The sequence below is a fragment of the Rhinopithecus bieti genome, unplaced genomic scaffold, assembly GCF_001698545.2.
Source record: "Rhinopithecus bieti isolate Rb0 unplaced genomic scaffold, ASM169854v2 scaffold_10612, whole genome shotgun sequence".
Classification (NCBI taxonomy): domain Eukaryota; kingdom Metazoa; phylum Chordata; class Mammalia; order Primates; family Cercopithecidae; genus Rhinopithecus; species Rhinopithecus bieti.
Window position 1 is genome coordinate 181,076 of NW_016806990.1, and position 18,614 is coordinate 199,689.

General features: G+C 39.0%; 1 pseudogene; it reads left to right on the forward strand.

Moving 5' to 3' along the window:
* The first annotated feature begins 8,388 nt into the window (after window positions 1-8,388).
* LOC108534347 (trace amine-associated receptor 8-like) lies at window positions 8,389-9,410 on the forward strand (annotated as a pseudogene).
* Window positions 9,411-18,614: the final 9,204 nt, after the last annotated feature.

Here is an 18,614-nt window from a genome sequence, read left to right on the forward strand (position 1 = left end):
ATCTTTCAAAAGGTGTTTATCTTCCTTACTCTTGACCCCCAGAGGACTGCACTGTGTTTCTCTCAGAGCCTCCCATAAAAAACACACTGCACCTTTTTCCACTACTAATACCTTCAGCACTGCAAGGTCCTCAAATTGTAACAGTTATTCTATTGCTCAGACCCACTGCAGAGCCATTTTCTGCTCCAGGCTCCACCCAGAGCTGGAAGAATTTAGTATTATCCAGTGTATGCACCAGAGTGGTATTCCTAAGCATGGAATATATTTTCTCAAGATCCTAAAGAGGTATACCAAGCATTGTGCTTCCTTTTTCACCTGTAGGCAGTACCAATGTAATCATTTGTCTTTCACTTTGGATGGGACATCTCTGACCACTATAATGAAGTAGAGAGCTCCTCAATCTTCATAGAGGCTATCTCCAAACTTCTAAGAAGCATGTATATTCCCAAAGCCTCTAGTGTGCTATGTATAAATTGCTTATCCTGTATGATCAGCATAATGTCATCAATGTAATCTAAAATAGGATGCCCAAGTAGTCCAGATTCCTTTCTTGAAGAGGGATCTTAACAGTGTCTCTCTGGGTCTGTCATAAAGACACAGTAAGTTATGAGAGCATCATTTTGAGGGTGGTAATACATCATATTAACATAGACAACAGGTTTTGATTGATAAGACAAAAAACTTACTGAATATGTTGGTCCAAATCTGATGGACATCATGCTGTTATCTAAATCAGAGTTTCCCAACCAATGCCATGATGACGTGTTGCAAATGGATTACATGAAGGCCTGGAGATACTAATTCACTCAGTTAGTACTCAGGACAATCAGACTGGGCCCAGGATGGTCAGTGCTCTTGGACTAGTAAACTCTGGCCAGTGAGCCTCTTCTGATGGTTGCCCACACTGAGCAAGGTCTGACAGTGTGATGCCTTTTCCACCAGGTGTCAGGTGGAATGAGCAACCTCCATCACTTGCTGTTTTTCCCCATCATGCTGAAAAGAGGTATTTCTTAACACTTTGTGTAGTTGATTTAATTTTGAATTGTTCACTTCTCCTTGTAATCACATCCTTTGTTGTATAATTTTGCAGTTCTGTCCATGTGAGGCAGAGTGAGAGCAGAAGAGACAGTGTGCAAACTCTGAGCCTAGGCCTTATGAGATCTTATTTCTGTTTGCTCTCTTGAACCTCTGCCATTGCCATGAGAACATGCTCAGGTAGCTGGCAAATCCAAGGAGGATGAGAGACACACGAAGCCTTGCTACAGTGTTAACCAGAGCCACTTCCTCCCTGTCCCCAGCTGCCATAGCCTGAAGTAGAGTCAACTCAGCTCAACCTCAGATGTGTGGGAAATAAATGTTTATGTCATATATTAGTGAAAATTTGTGATTGTTTGTTACATGCAGTAGTCAACTGGTAAACACTATACTATATTTTTATTATTTCAAAGCAAAAAAATTCACCAAAGTTAAAGACAAGGAAGACTTTACTGCAGACAATTGCAACAGATAGAGAAGCCAGAACGCAACTCATCTGAGCTCAACTTCACTGAAAAAAAGAGCTGAAGAGTTTTGAAAAGTTAAGAGAGAGGAGGTTGTAGGTCACCGGTGTTTGCTAATGGGCCTCACCGAAAGGGAAAGTGAGCTTTCTTATATCTTCATGACAGGAGGTAGTTTTCCAACTTGGAGCAAGGCATCCTTTGAAGTTAAGACTTCTACCTTTCTACCGGAACTGGAAAATAAGGATGTTATCATCTTTCTTGATAATTACATTTCAAAGGAATGGCTCCCAGGTCCTTGAGAAAGATGTTCTTGGGTTATAATACCAGCAAGAAGCTTTAAAAAGACTTACCTTGCAAAGGCACAGAGAAAGAATTCACAAATACTAATTTTCTAAAGTAAATGCTCTCAGAAAAGGGAGGTCAGGGGCCTCAAGTCAGGAATAAGCCTGTCTTAAGTTTAGTCAAGCTGAGGGGAACATTAAGGCTAACTGTCTTAATCAATTGCAATGATTATATTATATAAAACAAATGTATCATTTTCATAAGATGTCTTATGTTGACACCCCAAATTCCCTCTGGTTTACCCTATTGCAAGGTACATATAATAAAGTGAAAAGGATTGGGGAGCATAGACTCAAACCTAGGTGTGAATAAATTATTTTCCAGAAGGAGGCAGGCTCTGGGTATGAAGACATCCACATATTCCATGGTGACTTGAAGGCTTACCCTGTCCGTTATCAGCAAGGCTGGGAGTAGAGTTTATGTTGCTCCAGCAATCGATACCTGCCATTTTCTCACTGAGCTTCGCAAAGCAAACCTCTTCTTCCTTTATGTGTTGACTCTTTTCTGACCACCATTTATATCAAGAAATAGAGGAAAAAAGGAGAAGAAGTACCAGAAGGAATACTTCCATAGAAGGAAGATAGTATACCATATTGAAAAGCCAAAGTGAAAGATCATGTACTAGATTCTCACTTGATAAATGTTTATTTATGGCCTACTATGGATTTTGCATTGAATTGAATATTCTAATAGCAAATACAAAAGAAATAAAATAATATTTCCCATAATCTCATCTGTGGTTGGTGAATTACCTGCAAGTGCTTCTTAAAAACACAGCTCTCAGGCTGCCATCCAAGACCTCCTAATCACTATCTATCAAGGAATCTACATTTGAACCAAAGATTGGAATAGAAGCACTACCAAATAAGTTGTGCTTGTCTTTGTCAAACTACTCTATAAAATACATTTCTTCTGGAATGTTTCATGTTTTGGCTATTGATTTTATTTCTTTCTTATTTTCATTCAAATGAGCGAGTTTGTTTAGTTTTAGTTTCTATTTTTCATAAACCAAAAGCAAAGCACACATTTAGTGCTTGGTAGTCTTGTTTTGTTATGTTTTGAGACAGAGTCTTGCTCTATTGCCCAGGCTGCAGTACAGTGGCGCATTCTCGGCTCACTGCAAACTCCGCCTCCTGGATTCAAATAATTCTCCTGCCTCAGCCTCCCAAGTAGCTGGGATTATAGGCATCTGCCACCACTCCTGCTATTTTTTTTATTTTTTAGTAGAAACAGGGTTTCACCATGTGTGCCAGGCTGGTCTCGAACTCCTGACCTCAGGTGATCCACCTGCCTCGGCCTCCCAATGTGCTGGGATTACAGGTGTGAGTCACCGTGCCCTGTGCCTGGTAATTTTCACGCTGTGTTGATCTAGCCCTGAAGTTCCCCCAAATACAACCCTGTTCTACAATGGTGCTTCAGTTCCTGTTCTGCTGTCATACAGGATAAGTCCCTGATCCAGGGCGTCAGCCAGTGGGTAGCTCAGCCCAATTCCTGGTTGTGAATCTGTGTCTGTGTCCTTAAATCTTCCTAAACTAAGATCTTTCTAAAAGCCAACGTCCTGGGTGGAACTGGGGCAAGGTCACGTGACTTCAGCATCCTTTCACGTGTGCTGCAAGGTCACAAGCTCACTCCGGCCCCTGACTTTAAGCAATGAGCATGTACTATTTCCTGTCTGCACAGAGCACTTTCATTAGACCTCTTTAAAGGAGCAGAGATCCTAGGTTCCTTTGCTGCTTCCAAAACTGCAAAACTCATAGGCCCTCATTTTCAGCTCTGTTCACATGTGTTTGTATCTTTTCGTGCACACAGAGAAGATGGTCTTATTTATGAACTTTGCTGTATCTTTCTTCCTTTTTATATGCCTGCCCTTTCCACATTTTCATTTGGAGCACAGGGGTGGATGAATGAACTAACTGAACCATCTTGACTGAAAGTCCTAATGAAGTCTTTATCTTGTCTGGGAAGAAAAGGTGGAAAAGGATAAACCTGTTTTATCTGAGCGTGTATATTTTCTAATCTTAACTTTTTTACTTCAACTAGTTCTTTAGTCTCAAAAGGTAAGAACTTGAGAGTCTTGTTTTCTAGCTTCTCTCCTGACAAAGAATGCTCACCCTTCTTACTTTTCTGACTTCTGACTTCTATGCCCGAGGGGATGAAAAAACCTGGAGACAGGCATCTCACAGAGGTGACAGGAGCAGCGGGACACGTCATCCATGGACCACATTTCCTGCCAGCAGCAGAAGCAGGTGGTACCTGTGGTAGGCAGAAAAATGCATACCCCATCCCATCCCTACCTTGATGTTCATATTCGAATCCCTAGAATCTGTAAATGTGTTATCTTACATGGCAAAAGGGACTTTGAAGATGTGATTAAATTAAGGATCTTGAGACAAGAAGATTATCCAGGATTAGCCAGGTGGGCCTAATGTAATCGCAAGTCATTAGAAATGTAACAGGGAGGGAGGGGAGTCAGTGTCAGGGTCAGAGAAAGATTTCAAGATGCTCTGCTGCTGGTTTTATGAATGGAGGAAGGGACAGCAACCTAAGGAATGCTAAGAAGCTTACAAAGGCAGGAAAGAAATTCTCCCATAGATCCCCTGAAAGGAATGCACACCTCTGACAACTTGATTTTGGTGCAGTGAGACTCATTTCAAATTTCTAAAATCCAGAACTCCAGTCATGTAAGATAACATGACAAAAAATTTGTGCTGCGATTAACCACTAAATGTGGGTTAACTTCTTACAGCAGCGATAGGAAATGAATACAATGGCATAATCCCAAGGCAGATGCCCCATTATGGCTACAGATACCTCCAGCAGTTCTGGTGCTTACCTAACCAATGAGCCCAGGTATCAGCAGCCAATCAGTAACATTTGGAGACTTCACTTTGCTAATACAGGACAGAGGCAGTTCATGGCCCTCTGGCTTTAAGAAACTGCCCTATTTCTACTCCTCTGAATCCAATCTCCCAGAGCCTAGATCTGTGCTTGGTTCCCTGCTTGGCAGTAAAACTTTTCCAGTTGGAGCTCAATCTCTGGTCTCATATTTCCCACTAGTTTTTCCTTTAACACCCTTGAATAAAATAACAAATAAGACCAAACCCAAACCCAAATAACAACATGAATGTTCCCTGAACCCATGTCTCCTGCTATCTACCACATAACTCTCTTCCATTTTACAGCTGAGCAGTGTCAGTCATTGTTCGTTATTTCACCTGCCTTCCCTCTCTGTTCTCATTCATTCTCAATCCACTGCCATCTAGATTCTGTCTCCAACATTCCACCAGAAGAAGTCCAATCATGCTCATAATTAATCTAGTTGTTAAAGACAACAAACAATTCTCAGTCTTCATTTAACTTGACACATCTACAACACTGGACACTCCTGGCTATGCCTCCCTTACCTGAACCTCTTTCATTCCATGACATCTATGGGACCACTTTTTCCTGTTTTTCTATCTGTATTTCTGGCTACTCTCTCTTTTTGCAGGCATAACTTTGAACTTGGTGCTCCTTTGTTCCTTCTATTTTCACTGTGCACACTCTAATCCAGTAAACAATACTGAGTAAACAAATACTCTATAAAATACATTTCTTCTGGAATGTTTCATGTTTTGGTTGTTGATTTTATTTATTTATCATTTTCATTCAAATGAGTGGGTTTGTTCAGTTTTAGTTTTAATTTTTCTTCTATTCTCCCCTCACCCAAAACACACGTTTTGGGCCTGGTAGACTTTTCATTTTTATTTATTTTTATTGTTTTCATTTAACTGGACACATCTACAGCATTGGACATCCTGGCTATGGGCACCAGGCAATCACATTTCTTTCTATGGTTTCAAAACACCAGAATGTGAGAAATCCCAAATGACTGTTTCTGGCACAGCTTCTTTCCTGAGCTGAAAACTCATATGCCAAACTCCCTACTGAAGAACTCCAGGGTTATGTCCCTCTGACCAGTCCAAACTTAACCCATCATCTTTCTCTTCTAGACTCACTCTTTCTCCTGCTTACTGTATCCTGCCCACTGGCAAGTTGTAAACCTGGGAATCATCCTTGGCTCTTTATTTTATTTTATTTTATTTATTTATTTTTGAGATGCAGTCTCACTCTGTCGCCCAGGCTGGAGCTCAGTGGCGAGATCTCGGCTCACTGCAAACTCCACCTCCCGGGTTAACGTTATTCTCCTGCCTCAGCCTCCCGAGTAGCTGGGACTACAGGTGCCCGCCACTACGCCCGGCTAATTTTTTGTATTTTTTAGTAGAGACGGGGTTTCACTGTATTAGCCAGGATGGTCTCGATCTCCTGACCTTGTGATCCGCCCGCCTTGGCCTCCCAAAGTGCTGGGATTACAGGTGTGAGCCATCGCGCCTGGCCTCATCCTTGACTCTTACCTGCATCGCGCAGCCCTGAACCCTGCATCCTTTTGGTCTTTAAATTGCATGTATCATATTTCAGAAAATAAAGAAGCCAGGTTACTAAGAGTGGGGTGAGATCAAGTTAGGTTTGAGAATTAAAGGGAAAGTAAAATGATTGTTTTTATGTCACACCTTTAATATATGTATTAATTTATTTCTATATATTTTTAGTACCTTTATCCTAACTGGCATATCATATTTATATTTTCAAGTCCTATATATACTGTTGTGGAGGAAAAAGGTCTTTATCATTTCCTAGTTAATAGGTGTCATATATGGTCAAAATTAGCTATTTTTTTTCCCCAGGCCTGAAATCCTTTTTATGGAGCTTCATTCCTTAATCTCACTTCCTAATCCCCTAAACTACTGTTAGTATTACGAGGACAAAGCTGTATGTCAGGAAAGACTGTTACTATCAGAACTACCTGGACCTCAGCTTCTACACCCTCTTGTCTGGAAATTTCACAGTTACCTCCACGTGGGGTATTCTTTGCCTCATCATGAAGCTGCTATTACAAAGAGATAATTTAATATCTGAAATGAAATAGGCAGAGTTATTTCATGGGCATATGACTGGGGCAGCAGTGCAGAGACCTACTATTAGGGTTTCATGCCCATAGTTGCTGTCTTGAATTCCTGTCTTTGAAGTGTGTGTGCTGTTAAGTGAAGGAACAACGGAGCGTGTGCTGGGTGCTTTGAACCTCAGACCACCAGTAGTCCTGCATTACACCTGTCCCTTCTTCCCTGGTATTCAGCCTCATGTTCCCCTGCTGCATGGCACCTTGGGCTCCATCCAGTCTCCTCCTACCCACTCTGACCAGAGACCACTGCCATCCTCTTTTCACCCCTGCAGAGGACAGGATGCATCACAGGGAGAGTTGCAGTCAGGCACATCCTCCACAGTCTCAGGGCTAGGCTAAGACTGTTGTCCCCATCTCTGACTGGCAGGGTCATAGCACGTTTGATGAGCTTCTCAACAGTGCCAAGCCCCTCATCACCTCCAATCCAGGTATCAAGTGCTTTCTGGTGTGCAGGCTGTGATCCCTTGGGGGTCATCTGTCTGCCTTTGGTTGAGGTAGCAGGCCTGTGAGAAGGGCCAATGCCTGGCTCAGCTTCTCACCCCCATCCTGACTATGGCATATTGGTTCAGCAGCTGGTAGGAGGGGAAATCTGGCAGTGGGTGAGCCATGTGCAAGCTGAGTTGCAAGGCAGGGCATGCAGACACCTGTGAGGGTCCTCACTTGCCCTGCAAATACCTCTTTGTCCAAGGATGTTACATAGCAGATATCAAACACTATGACAGGCCAAGAAAGACCACAAAAGAAAGGTAAAAGCTTTCTATTTCAGTACCTTTAGTGACATTTTTGTCCACATTTTTGAACAAGCGTCTCTGCGTTTTATTTTGTGCTGAATGCTGCAAATTAGATAGACAGTCTTGTAAATAAGGAATAGATAATATTATTTATTGTCAAATACTGGGTTAGGCTATTTCAGGACAGTTGAATTTAAAGAAACCTCATGGTTATGAAAATCATAAGTGTTTCTACCAAGTTGCAGAGCACAGAGAAACAGTTCTCCTCTGGTAGGAGAACTTATTAATTATAATTATCAAAAGTGGGATTCATTTCATGATTCACGCCTTACACCATGGGGACTCCTTGTGAAGAATTTATAATGGATGTGACGGATTGGCTGGCTTCCTAAAATGTCCTAGGAGATGGACGCTTATTAAAAGGTGACTTCTCAAATATGTAATTAGACATGATCATCCTTTGAAAAGAAGAGATTCACATGTGTGTAAAACCAGGTATTTAAATTACATTTCTTCAATTACTTGGTTAATGTGATTACTGGGCTGATGAAAATTCATAGTAGATTTGCTTGAGCTTAGTTACGAGGTTTAGACATAGTGACAGAAATAATTATGAGATTAAAGACAGAATTATGTTTTGTGTTTTGGAATTTCATTTCTCTTGATAATTAACATTGAAAAAGAATATAATATGCAACAATATTTGTAAGTACTCACATATGCAGTTTGTTTGTTTTTGTTTTAATTTTCAGAATCCAAAATTTTAATTCCCTATCATAAGGAAGGACAGAAATAGCAAACAACAAACAGCAGAACCATGACCAGCAATTTTTCCCAACCTGTTGTGCAGCTCTGCTATGGGGATGTGAATGGATCTTGTATTAAAACTCCCTATTCTCCTGGGTCCTGGGTGATTCTGTATACGTTTAGTTTTGGGTCTTTGCTGGCTGTATTTGGAAATCTCTTAGTAATGACTTCTGTTCTTCATTTTAAGCAGCTGCAGTCTCCAACCAGTTTTCTCATTGCCTCTCTGGCCTGTGCTGACTTCTTGGTAGGTGTGACTGTGATACCCTTCAGCATGGTCAGGACTGTAGAGAGCTGCTAGTATTTCGGAGCCAAATTTTGTACTCTTCACAGTTGCTGTGATGTGGCATTTTGTTACTCTTCTGTTCACCACTTGTGCTTCATCTGCATTGACAGATACATTGCCATTACTGACCACCTGGTCTATCCTACCAAGTTCACCATGTCTGTGTCGGGAATTTGTGTCAGTGTATCCTGGATTCTGCCTCTCACGTACAGCGGTGCTGTATTCTACACAGGTGCCAATGATGATGGACTGGAGGAATTAGTAAGTGCTCTCAATTGTGTAGGTGGCTGTCAAATTGTTGTAAGTCAAGGCTGGGTGTTGATAGATTTTCTGTTATTCTTCATACCTACCTTTGTTATGATAATTATTTACAGTAAGATTTTTCTTATAGCTAAACAACAAGCTATAAAAATTGAAACTACTAGTAGCAAAGTAGAATCATCCTCAGGGAGTTACAAAATCAGAGTGGTCGAGAGAGGAAAGCAGCTAAAACCCTGGGGGTCATGGTAATAGCATTTATTATTTCATGGTTACCGTATACAATTGATATATTAATTGATGCCTTTATGGGCTTCCTGACCCCTGCCTATATCTATGAAATTTGCTATTAGGGTGCTTATTATAACTCAGCCATGAATCCTTTGATTTATACTTTATTTTATCCTTGGTTTAGGAAAGCCATAAAACTTATTTTAAGTGGGGATGTTTTAAAGGCTAGTTCATCAACCATTAGTTTATTTTCAGAATAAGTCTAAGCACTAAGTTGAGAAAATTAAAAATATTTTCAAAATTATGAATTTATGAGGAAATTAAATATAATAAATAAATAAAACTTTTCAAAATTGGAGAAATTTATCACTTTTCAAATTAACCAGGAAAAAGATCACAGGAAGAGTAAACTACTAAACTATTGTAAAGATATTTACTACATTAAATAATAAATGATAAAGTGGTTCACACATGTCACCTGTCTCTATGTTTTGTACACATCCTTGCCAATGCACTTATTTTTTTCCGATTTACAGAATTCTGAATCGCATTTTTAGATGTGACATTTTGAATCTTTTTTTTTAAATGCTCAACTTACTTTCATTTATTTTCAAGTGGCCATTCTTTTTGTTTGTTTGTTTGTTTGTTTTTGTTTTTTTTTTTTTGAGATGGAGTTTTGCTCTTGTTGCCCAGGTGGGAGTGCAGTGGCATGATCTCAGCTCACTGCGACCTCCGCCTCCCGGGTTCAAGCGATTCTCCTGCCTCAGCCTCCCAAGTAGCTGGGATTACAGGCACATGCCACCACGCCCGGCTCCTTTTTGTATTTTTTAGTAAAGACAGAGTTTTACCATGTTGGCCAGGCTAGTCTCAAACTCCTGACGTCGGGTCATCTGCCTGCCTCCGCCTCCCAAAGTGCTGGAATTACAAGTGGCCCTTCTTTAAGTGTCTTTTGTAACACTGTATTAGTTGGCTAGGGCTGCATTGTTTAAGTGGTTTTTGCTACGCTATATTATTTGACTAGCAGTGCAATAAGAAAGTACCACAGACTAGATGGCTTAAACAACAAAAGTGTATATTCCCATGATTCTACTGGCTGGAGGTCCAAGGTCTAGGTGTCAGCAGGGTGAATTTCTTTTGAGGGCCTCTTTCCTTAACTTGCAGATGGCTGTCTTCTTTTAGTGTCCTCTCCTGGTCTTTCTCTATTTGTGTGTGTCCTAAACTCCTCTTCTCATAAAGATAAGCAATTGTATTGGATTATGGCTCACTCTAATCACTTCATTTTGTCTTAATTATCTAGACATGAGTACTAGAGGTTAGAACTTCAACATATGAATTTGGGGTAACAATTCAGCTCATAACAGACGCAGTCCACGTGGGATGATACTACCAAAGGGTGTGTTTATTTGCTGCTCTTCTGTGACGATTCCTCCCTGTTTCTTTAATGATTGTGCCTTCCAGGAGTTTGGGAGGCAGCAGGTAAGCCTCTCCTGCTTAATGGCTGGGCAGAATCTTAGCATGCTCACCCATAATATGGTGGAACCAATAATTCAGCCTTGGGATCCGGAAGTAACTATAGACATTGCCCAGAAACATTTCATGTGAAAAAATCTACCACAAAAAGGCTGGCACAAAGTTTATTAGCAAATAGAAACTGCAAGAATTACCAATGATCACTAGTAGTTGTCATTTCTATGTCAATTTTTATCTCCTGAAAATAATGTATATCTTGCTTCCACAACTTTTCTTAGTAGTTTTCTCACACTAAAATAATGTGTATTTCACTACCTAGAATGTTGCAGAGTCAAAATTCTATGCTAATACTTTAAAAAAAAAAGTGTATTAAAAAGTGTGAACAATGTGTGCTATAACTTTACATTTTACTCTCTGGGAGTTTATACATTAGTTCAATAGAAGTCATTTTGGAATGCATATCTAGAGTATTCTGTATAATGCTTTTGTTGGCACCATGTGATAACCTCTTTGGGCATAGATGGCTGAATTAGAGTTGGACAGGTGATTTTAGGAAAACTCTTCAATAGCCTTGGTTAAGTCCATCACATCATCACTCAAAAGAATAAGAACTGAAACACCAAATCCGTTAATACTGAACTTTAGAATGAAGGTTGCTGTATCTTGCCTAAGTTTTATTTCTCTGAGTTTTAAGTGGTCATTGTTTCTTTTATTACTGTCACAAAAATACACTTGCCACCAAAACATATTCAGCACATACTTAGAGATGAAACACTTGAACGTTTCTTTTAGGCTCCAGCTAAAGACAAGATGGTCTAATATTTTCACATGGCTAGCTAACACACCTAAATGAGAGAAAAATCAATATAGAAATTCAAAAATAGGAAGTTAAACTATTATTCGCAAGTAATATGACAAAATAAATTTGTCTAAGTCTTCCTTATTATGGTTGAGAACTAGTCTCAGACATCAACAACTCATACCCTGATGCAGAAATAGATTACAAGACATACATTTTTCTGTAATTATTTTGTTTACTTAAGACGCAAATGTACTCAGTGACATTGAATTATAAAATATTTATCACCAAAGAAAATTTTCTTATTACATTTATTTAAAAAAATTCCTATGTGGGACATCTTCTTCCAGTAATGGTAAAATAGGTTATTTATTCCATTCTCCTAGTGAGAAGATCTAGGAAATCTGGAAAAAGTGTTTTAAAAATCTTTAAAATATCAGAAAGATTTAAATGCAATCAATAATTATTTAAGATTCAGGGAAAAACAAAATTCAGAGAGATGAATCTAAACTTTAGGGCCAATACCAAAAGGAGCGTCTGAGTATATGAAGAGTGAAGCAGAGCTTTTAAAAATTATTATTATTTCAATAGCTTTGTGGGTAAAGGTGGATTTTTGGTTACATGGATAAGTTCTTTAGTGGTGATTTCTGAGATCTGAATGCACTCATCACCTGAGCAGTGTACAGTGTACCCAGTACATAGTTGCCCCCAGAACCTTCTCCCTGAGTCCCCAAAGTCCATTGTGTTACTCTTAAGCCTTTGCTTTCTCATAACTTAGCTCCCATTTAAATGAGAACATGCAATATTTGGTGTTCCCTTCCTGAGTTACTTCAGTTAGAATAATGGCCTCCAGCTCCAAGTTGCTGCAAAAGACATTATTTTGTTCCTTCTTATGGCTGAGTAGTATTCCATGGTGTATATGTACCACATTTTCTTTAACCACTTGTTAGTCAATGGGCACTTGGACTGGTTCCATATCTTTGCAATTGCAAATTGTGCTGCTATAAACATGAGTATGTATGTATCTTTTTCATAAAATGACTTATTTTCCTTTGGGTAGATACCCAGTAGTGGAATTGCTGGATTGAATGGGAGTACTACGTTTAGTTCTTTAAGAAATCTTCATACTGTTTTCCATAGTGATAGTACTAATTTACATTTCCACCAACAGTGTAAAAGTGTCCCCTTTTCACCATATCCATGCCAACATCTATTATTTTTCACTTTTTAATTGTGGCTGTTCTTGCAGGAGTAAGGTGGTATCTCACTGTGGTTTTAATTTCTCTGATGATTAGTGATGTTGAGCATTTTTTAATATATTTGTTGGCTCTTTGTACATTTTCTTTTGACAACTGTCTATCCATGTCCTTGAAGGAGAGATTTTGACAGCTTGATATGGTTAGTGGGAAATGATTAGACTGTAGAGTCTAACAAGAAAAATGAGCCCAGGCAACACTGACCACTAATGGTTTTTGTTACAGTCTGGAAGACTATTATTCTCTAAACATCAGGGTAAACTTTTACTTCAAATAGTCTCAATGTGTATAACAGAGAAAAGGATTATCCCAGATTGCTGGTTTTTCTAGCCACATGCCACAAGTAAAGGCAAATTTTCTCTGAAGAAACATAATATCTCAGTTCTCAAGTTATTACACCAACTTTTCATTTAGAATGTTTCAACTCAATTTAAACAAACAGGAAAAGGAGAAAAGATAATATCGTGAAAATCAACAGAAATGATGGAAAACTTTTTTTAAACCAATGGGAAATCCGTATTATGCTTTACAGTAACTTGATTCCCTTTAACAGTTTTGAATATAAGAAAGCTGACCACATTCAAGGAAATAATCATGTTTGGAAACTGTAAACCATTTTAAAAAATCAAAGCTCTAGATCTGAAAACTGCTGCTCTCTGCTTCTCAAGCCACAAAATATCCAGACATTCACTAGGTAGAGGTCTACAAATAGGTTATACAAAAACAGTGTCTATGTGCTGTCTGCCTCCTGCCTCCTATCTCTCACAGGTCAGAATTCATGCTACAGAAAGTCTGCCCCCTGAAACTGTAGGGTATCTTCATTTGGTCACTTCAACAACCTTTGCAAAAGTGAATTCCCACACCACTTGAGTCTGGAAGTGATGGGAGAAACTAGTCTCTGGGCATTGGCTACAAACCATGGAACCTCAAGCCACTAAAGGGTTTGGTGTCCTTAGGGGTGTCTTAGAGTAAACAGTAAAGTGCTACTCAGAGAATATGAAGATGCATAAATATGATGGTCCAATACAAATGCCCATGGGACAAGGAAGAAATCAGACTGAAAATTTGAAAATATTATTAATTGGATGATAAAATAAGATAAATAAAATAGCAAAATAAAAATTGTAGAATGCAGGGGAGAAATTTCTGATTTGGGCTATGATGACATAGTTTGATCAAACCATCTCCCCCACTTAAGACAATTATAAAAGCTCAACTGAACACATAGAACAACTGTTTAAAGTATTGGAGAGCAACTATGACAGCTTAGAATTGTTGGACAAAATTCTAGAGAGAAAGGAAACACACTGAAATGAGCTGGGCCTTCTGCAAAAATGTTTATATTCACAACAGCATCTATTCTTGCTGTGACACATACAGACTAAGCAGAAAATGGTGTCCTAAACCAGTCAATAGTCTCCAATTGCTGTCTGGAAAACATTTGTAGTTTAGGGACCAAAGAAGCCAGTGTTTCAGAGACCAACACTCAGGAGAAGGAAGAATAGCAGAGAAGTGAGGGCAGCATCCTGTGTTGCTTTTGCCCTTGGAGATTTTTCTGAATTCTGAAATTCTCTGTGGCTAGAACCCGAGAAACAAAGGAAAATGCAATTGCTAAGAAGCTAAGCAGGACTTTGGCAGTCTCTTGTAACTGGAGAGGCAAAAATTGCAGTTCAGGGGCTGCTGCAGAGAAAAGACCAAGGTAAACACCCCAGGATTTCAACTGAGACCTCTTGGAGGAAGGTATTAAAGTGGTAGCTTTTTTTTTTTTTTTGAGTTGGAATCTCACTCTATCACCCAGACGGGAGTGTAATGGTACGATCTCAGCTCACTGCAACCTCCGCCTCCCAGGTTCAAGTGATTCTCCTGCCTCAGCCTGCTGAGTAGCTGGGATTACAGGCACGCGCCACCACGCCCAGCTAATTTTTGTATTTTTCGTAGAGACTAAACATTAGTTTCACCATGTTGATCAGGCTGGTCTTGAACTTCTGACCTCATGACCCACCCACCTTGGCCTCCCAAGTGCTGGGATTACAGGCGTGAGCCACCATGCCCAGCCTAAAGTGGTTGCATTTTAAACCTCATCGTTACTATATATGATTGATTCATTCACTCATTGGTTCTCTTTGGGGTTTTATACCACCTTCCTATGTTTATGAGACAATTTCCTAGTTCGGTTACTCTAACTCTGTTCCACACACATTTATGCTTTATTTTACCCTTGGTTTAGGGGTGCAATAAAAGTTATTATAACTAGACAATATCAAAACACAGTTTACCAACCATAAACTTATTCTCTAAATCACCCTAAATTTAAAAGTAAGGAATTTGTGCTTCAATGAGAATTTTCCAGTAATAATGATGTGAAAACAGTGCATGAATATAATACATTAAATTTGGAAAGAGGAGTGGTACTTCAATTTTAATTGCATGACCTTTATACTTTTATTGTTTTGTTGAAGTGAATATTTTTAAGTATTTGATAGAAACATATTTACTAAATGATGGTTAATACAAGGTTTATATTTCCAGTTTCTGCAAATCTGCCACTTCCCTACTTTGTCAGTTGTTAGTTATTTTCCTCCTCCAGGCCTTCATTTCATACTTAACTTCTGCCACTTTCAAAGGTTTCCTGGTTCCCTAGTCCCTGTGTAAGTCTTGCCCTCTGTATCTTTCTCTAGATTGGATTTGCTTTGCTTTCATTTTCAGAAGCTTATTTCTTGGGGTCCAGTTTTTCTGCAGCACCTAACAGGTCTCTGAGCTTTATACATCAGCCATTTCAGGCCCAGGACAGAACTCATATTTTACATTTTGGAGATGTTTCACAAATGTGGAAATAACCTTGGTTCAATTTCTGCAATGGTGATTTTATGGGATTGTTTTCTCATCCCATACAGGTTGTTATTTTATGTTTCAGTCATAATACAAGGCATTTTGCTGTCTTTTTTTTTCTATAAATACTATCCAAAGTTTGCACATTGTCAATGATGAAAATAATAGTGTATTTTAAATTATAGGAAAAGAATAGATTATTCAAAAACGATGATTGGACATATGGTTTTTTGGAAAAATATTACTAAGTATCTTGTCTCATATCATTCACAAAATCAAAGCTGATTTCTTCCAGAGGTTACAAAATTAGAAGAAAATATTGCTTCCATAATTTTCTATTGTCAGAATCATAACAGAAAACCAAAATTGTCATGTGCTCAATTTAAATATTTTAAACTTCGAGACAAAACAGGCAAATTAGGGAAACAAAGAATTTTTGAAAAGCTATGGGTAGCATGCTTAATGGAACGAGAATACACCATGGAATACTATGCAGCTATAAAAAAAGAACAAGATCATGTCCTCTGCAGGAACATGGATGGAGCTGGAAGTCATTATCCTTAGCAAACTAATACAGGAACAGAAAACCGAATACAGCATATTCTCACTTATAAGTGGGAGCTAAATGATGAGAACACACAGACATAATGAGGGGAACAACAGACACAGGGGCCTATTTGGGGGAGGAGGGTGGAAGGAGGGAGAGGATCAGGAAAAATATCTATCCAGTACTATGCTTAGTACCTGGGTTACAAAATAGTCTGCACATTAAACCCCCGTGACACAAATTTACCTATGTCACAAACCTGCACACGTGCCCCTGAACCTAAAATAAAATTTAAAATAAATAAATAAAAGAAAAGCCGGTGTGATAGCTGACGCCTGTAATCCCAGCTCTTTGGGAGGCTAAGGCAGATGAACCACTTGAGCCCAGGAGTTCAAGACCAGCCTGGGCAACTTGGTGAAACCCTGTCTCTATAAAAAAGTTTAAAAAATAGGCCGGGCGCGGTGGCTCACGCCTATAATCCTAGCACTTTGGGAGGCTGAGGTGGGCAGATTGCCTGAGCTCAGGAGTTCAAGACCAGCCTGGGCAACACAGTGAAACTCCGTCTCTACTAAAATACAAAAAATTAGCCGGGCGCGGCAGCATGCACCTGTAGTCCCAGCTACTTGGGAGGCTGAGGCAGGAGAATTGCTTGAATCCGGGAGGCAGAGGTTGCAGTGAGCTGAGATTGTACCACTACACTCCAGCCTGGGCGACAGAGTGAGACTTCGTCTCTAAACAAACAAACAAACAAACAAAAACAAAACAAACAAAAAAAAGCAGAACTTGATACATTTTGCTTGATTCTGCAGTTTCATTTCCAGCAATTAATCCTAAGAAAAAAGCCTGGCAGGTAAGCACACATTACAAGCATATTTGTTGCATAACTCTTAACTATTAATTGGGAAAAACCTACATTGATATGGAATAAGTTAAATAAATTATTCTCTACCTATGTAATTGAATGTTATGAAGTCTTTAAAAACTGCTAAGAGTTCCTGTACAAACTTACATGTTAAGACAATCACAAAATTTTTTTTACTAAAGACAAAATAAAAAGCTCTAATATAGCTTACAAAACAGTATATGTAATACAGCCCCTATAGATGTATGTTCTTATATACATTCTTACAGTCTCATGTATTACAGGCAGTGTGTATGTGTGTGGAGGAGGGAATAATTACTTTGTAAATTATCTCTATCACGTACATCTTTGTGATAAAATAATATGTTAAAATTGATAGAGTCATTTCACATATCTCAGTTCTGATCTGAGCATTGAAATTAGGGTTGTCTGTTTTCATTCAAGGAGAATATTTTTTGAGTATGCATCTGTGGCATACAGCTTTTTAACATATATAATGAAATAATAGCTGCATTGGTATATTTCAGAAACTACATTTTAAATACATTAATGTATCTTACACATTACATCTTAATGTATTAATGTATTGTAAGTGTTATTTTGCAGCAGGCCTATTAGGTCTTCCAACTCTTTCTTCTAAAAGTTAATTATGTACTATATTCAGGAGTTATAGAAGCTACCAGGAGTCACTCCCAAATCCATTTCCTCCATGAACATGTGGCTAGTTACACAGTAAGAATCAATTCAAGATTTTGTTAATATGGTAAAATAAAGGTCAAATAGCTCTGGAACAGAATAGTGAATAGGAAAGGTTTTCTGTAGAAGGTAGAATGTCTTATAGTGTCCCAATTCCCATTAGCACAGTGACTTGAGTTGTATCCTGAGAGTCATCCTGACTAGACCTGGGAGCCTAATTGGAGTTTTCTCAGATGTCTCACACTGTGAAAGTCTGATTGAAAACCCGGGACATAGAGTTAGTACTGTGACCCTGTAAAAATACTGGTTGAAGTGTTAAAATGGCACCTCAGTAGTCATACCTGACTTCAGAAATGTCAGAGGACGATGAAAGAGTGTGTTTGGAAGAGGTTTACACAAAGGTTTTAATTACATGGATAGACACAGGGTGATTGGCATAGTAAATGAAAACCAAACAAACAAAAGCAAATTTGGGCATTTAAAGTTCCTGACTGTCAGGAAAGGACTTAGAGCAAAAGCATGGAAGGCAATAATTTTTAACAGCCCCCATCTTAGACTTGACATTTCTTTAAAACCTTAATGACTTCCTAGCAATGGAAAGAAGGCTAAGCCAGCCCATCAGCACTAGCCACAGGATACAGAGACCTGTGGCTGGGACATATGCATTGGAAGAGGAAGACTTCACAAGGCTGGAAGGAAAACTTGCCTTCTTGGAGGTAAAATGCTGCTAAGCGTGCTCCTTAAAGTTAGGGAAATGCGTTCCTCAAGACAGACCTCAAAGAGTACCCACAGATAATAATGTGGAGGTCAAGTCCAGTGGCACCTGGATGCCACCCCGGGGAAAAGGAGTAAACCCTAAATATACTGAGATTTATTTATTGTACCCAAAGGAATGCAAGCATATAAGCAAATTTAAGTGAATTGCAGAAAAATAAATTACATTCATAGCATACCTGAGTGTGTGATACCAAAGATTTGTACCTATCATCAAGTATATTTTTGTCC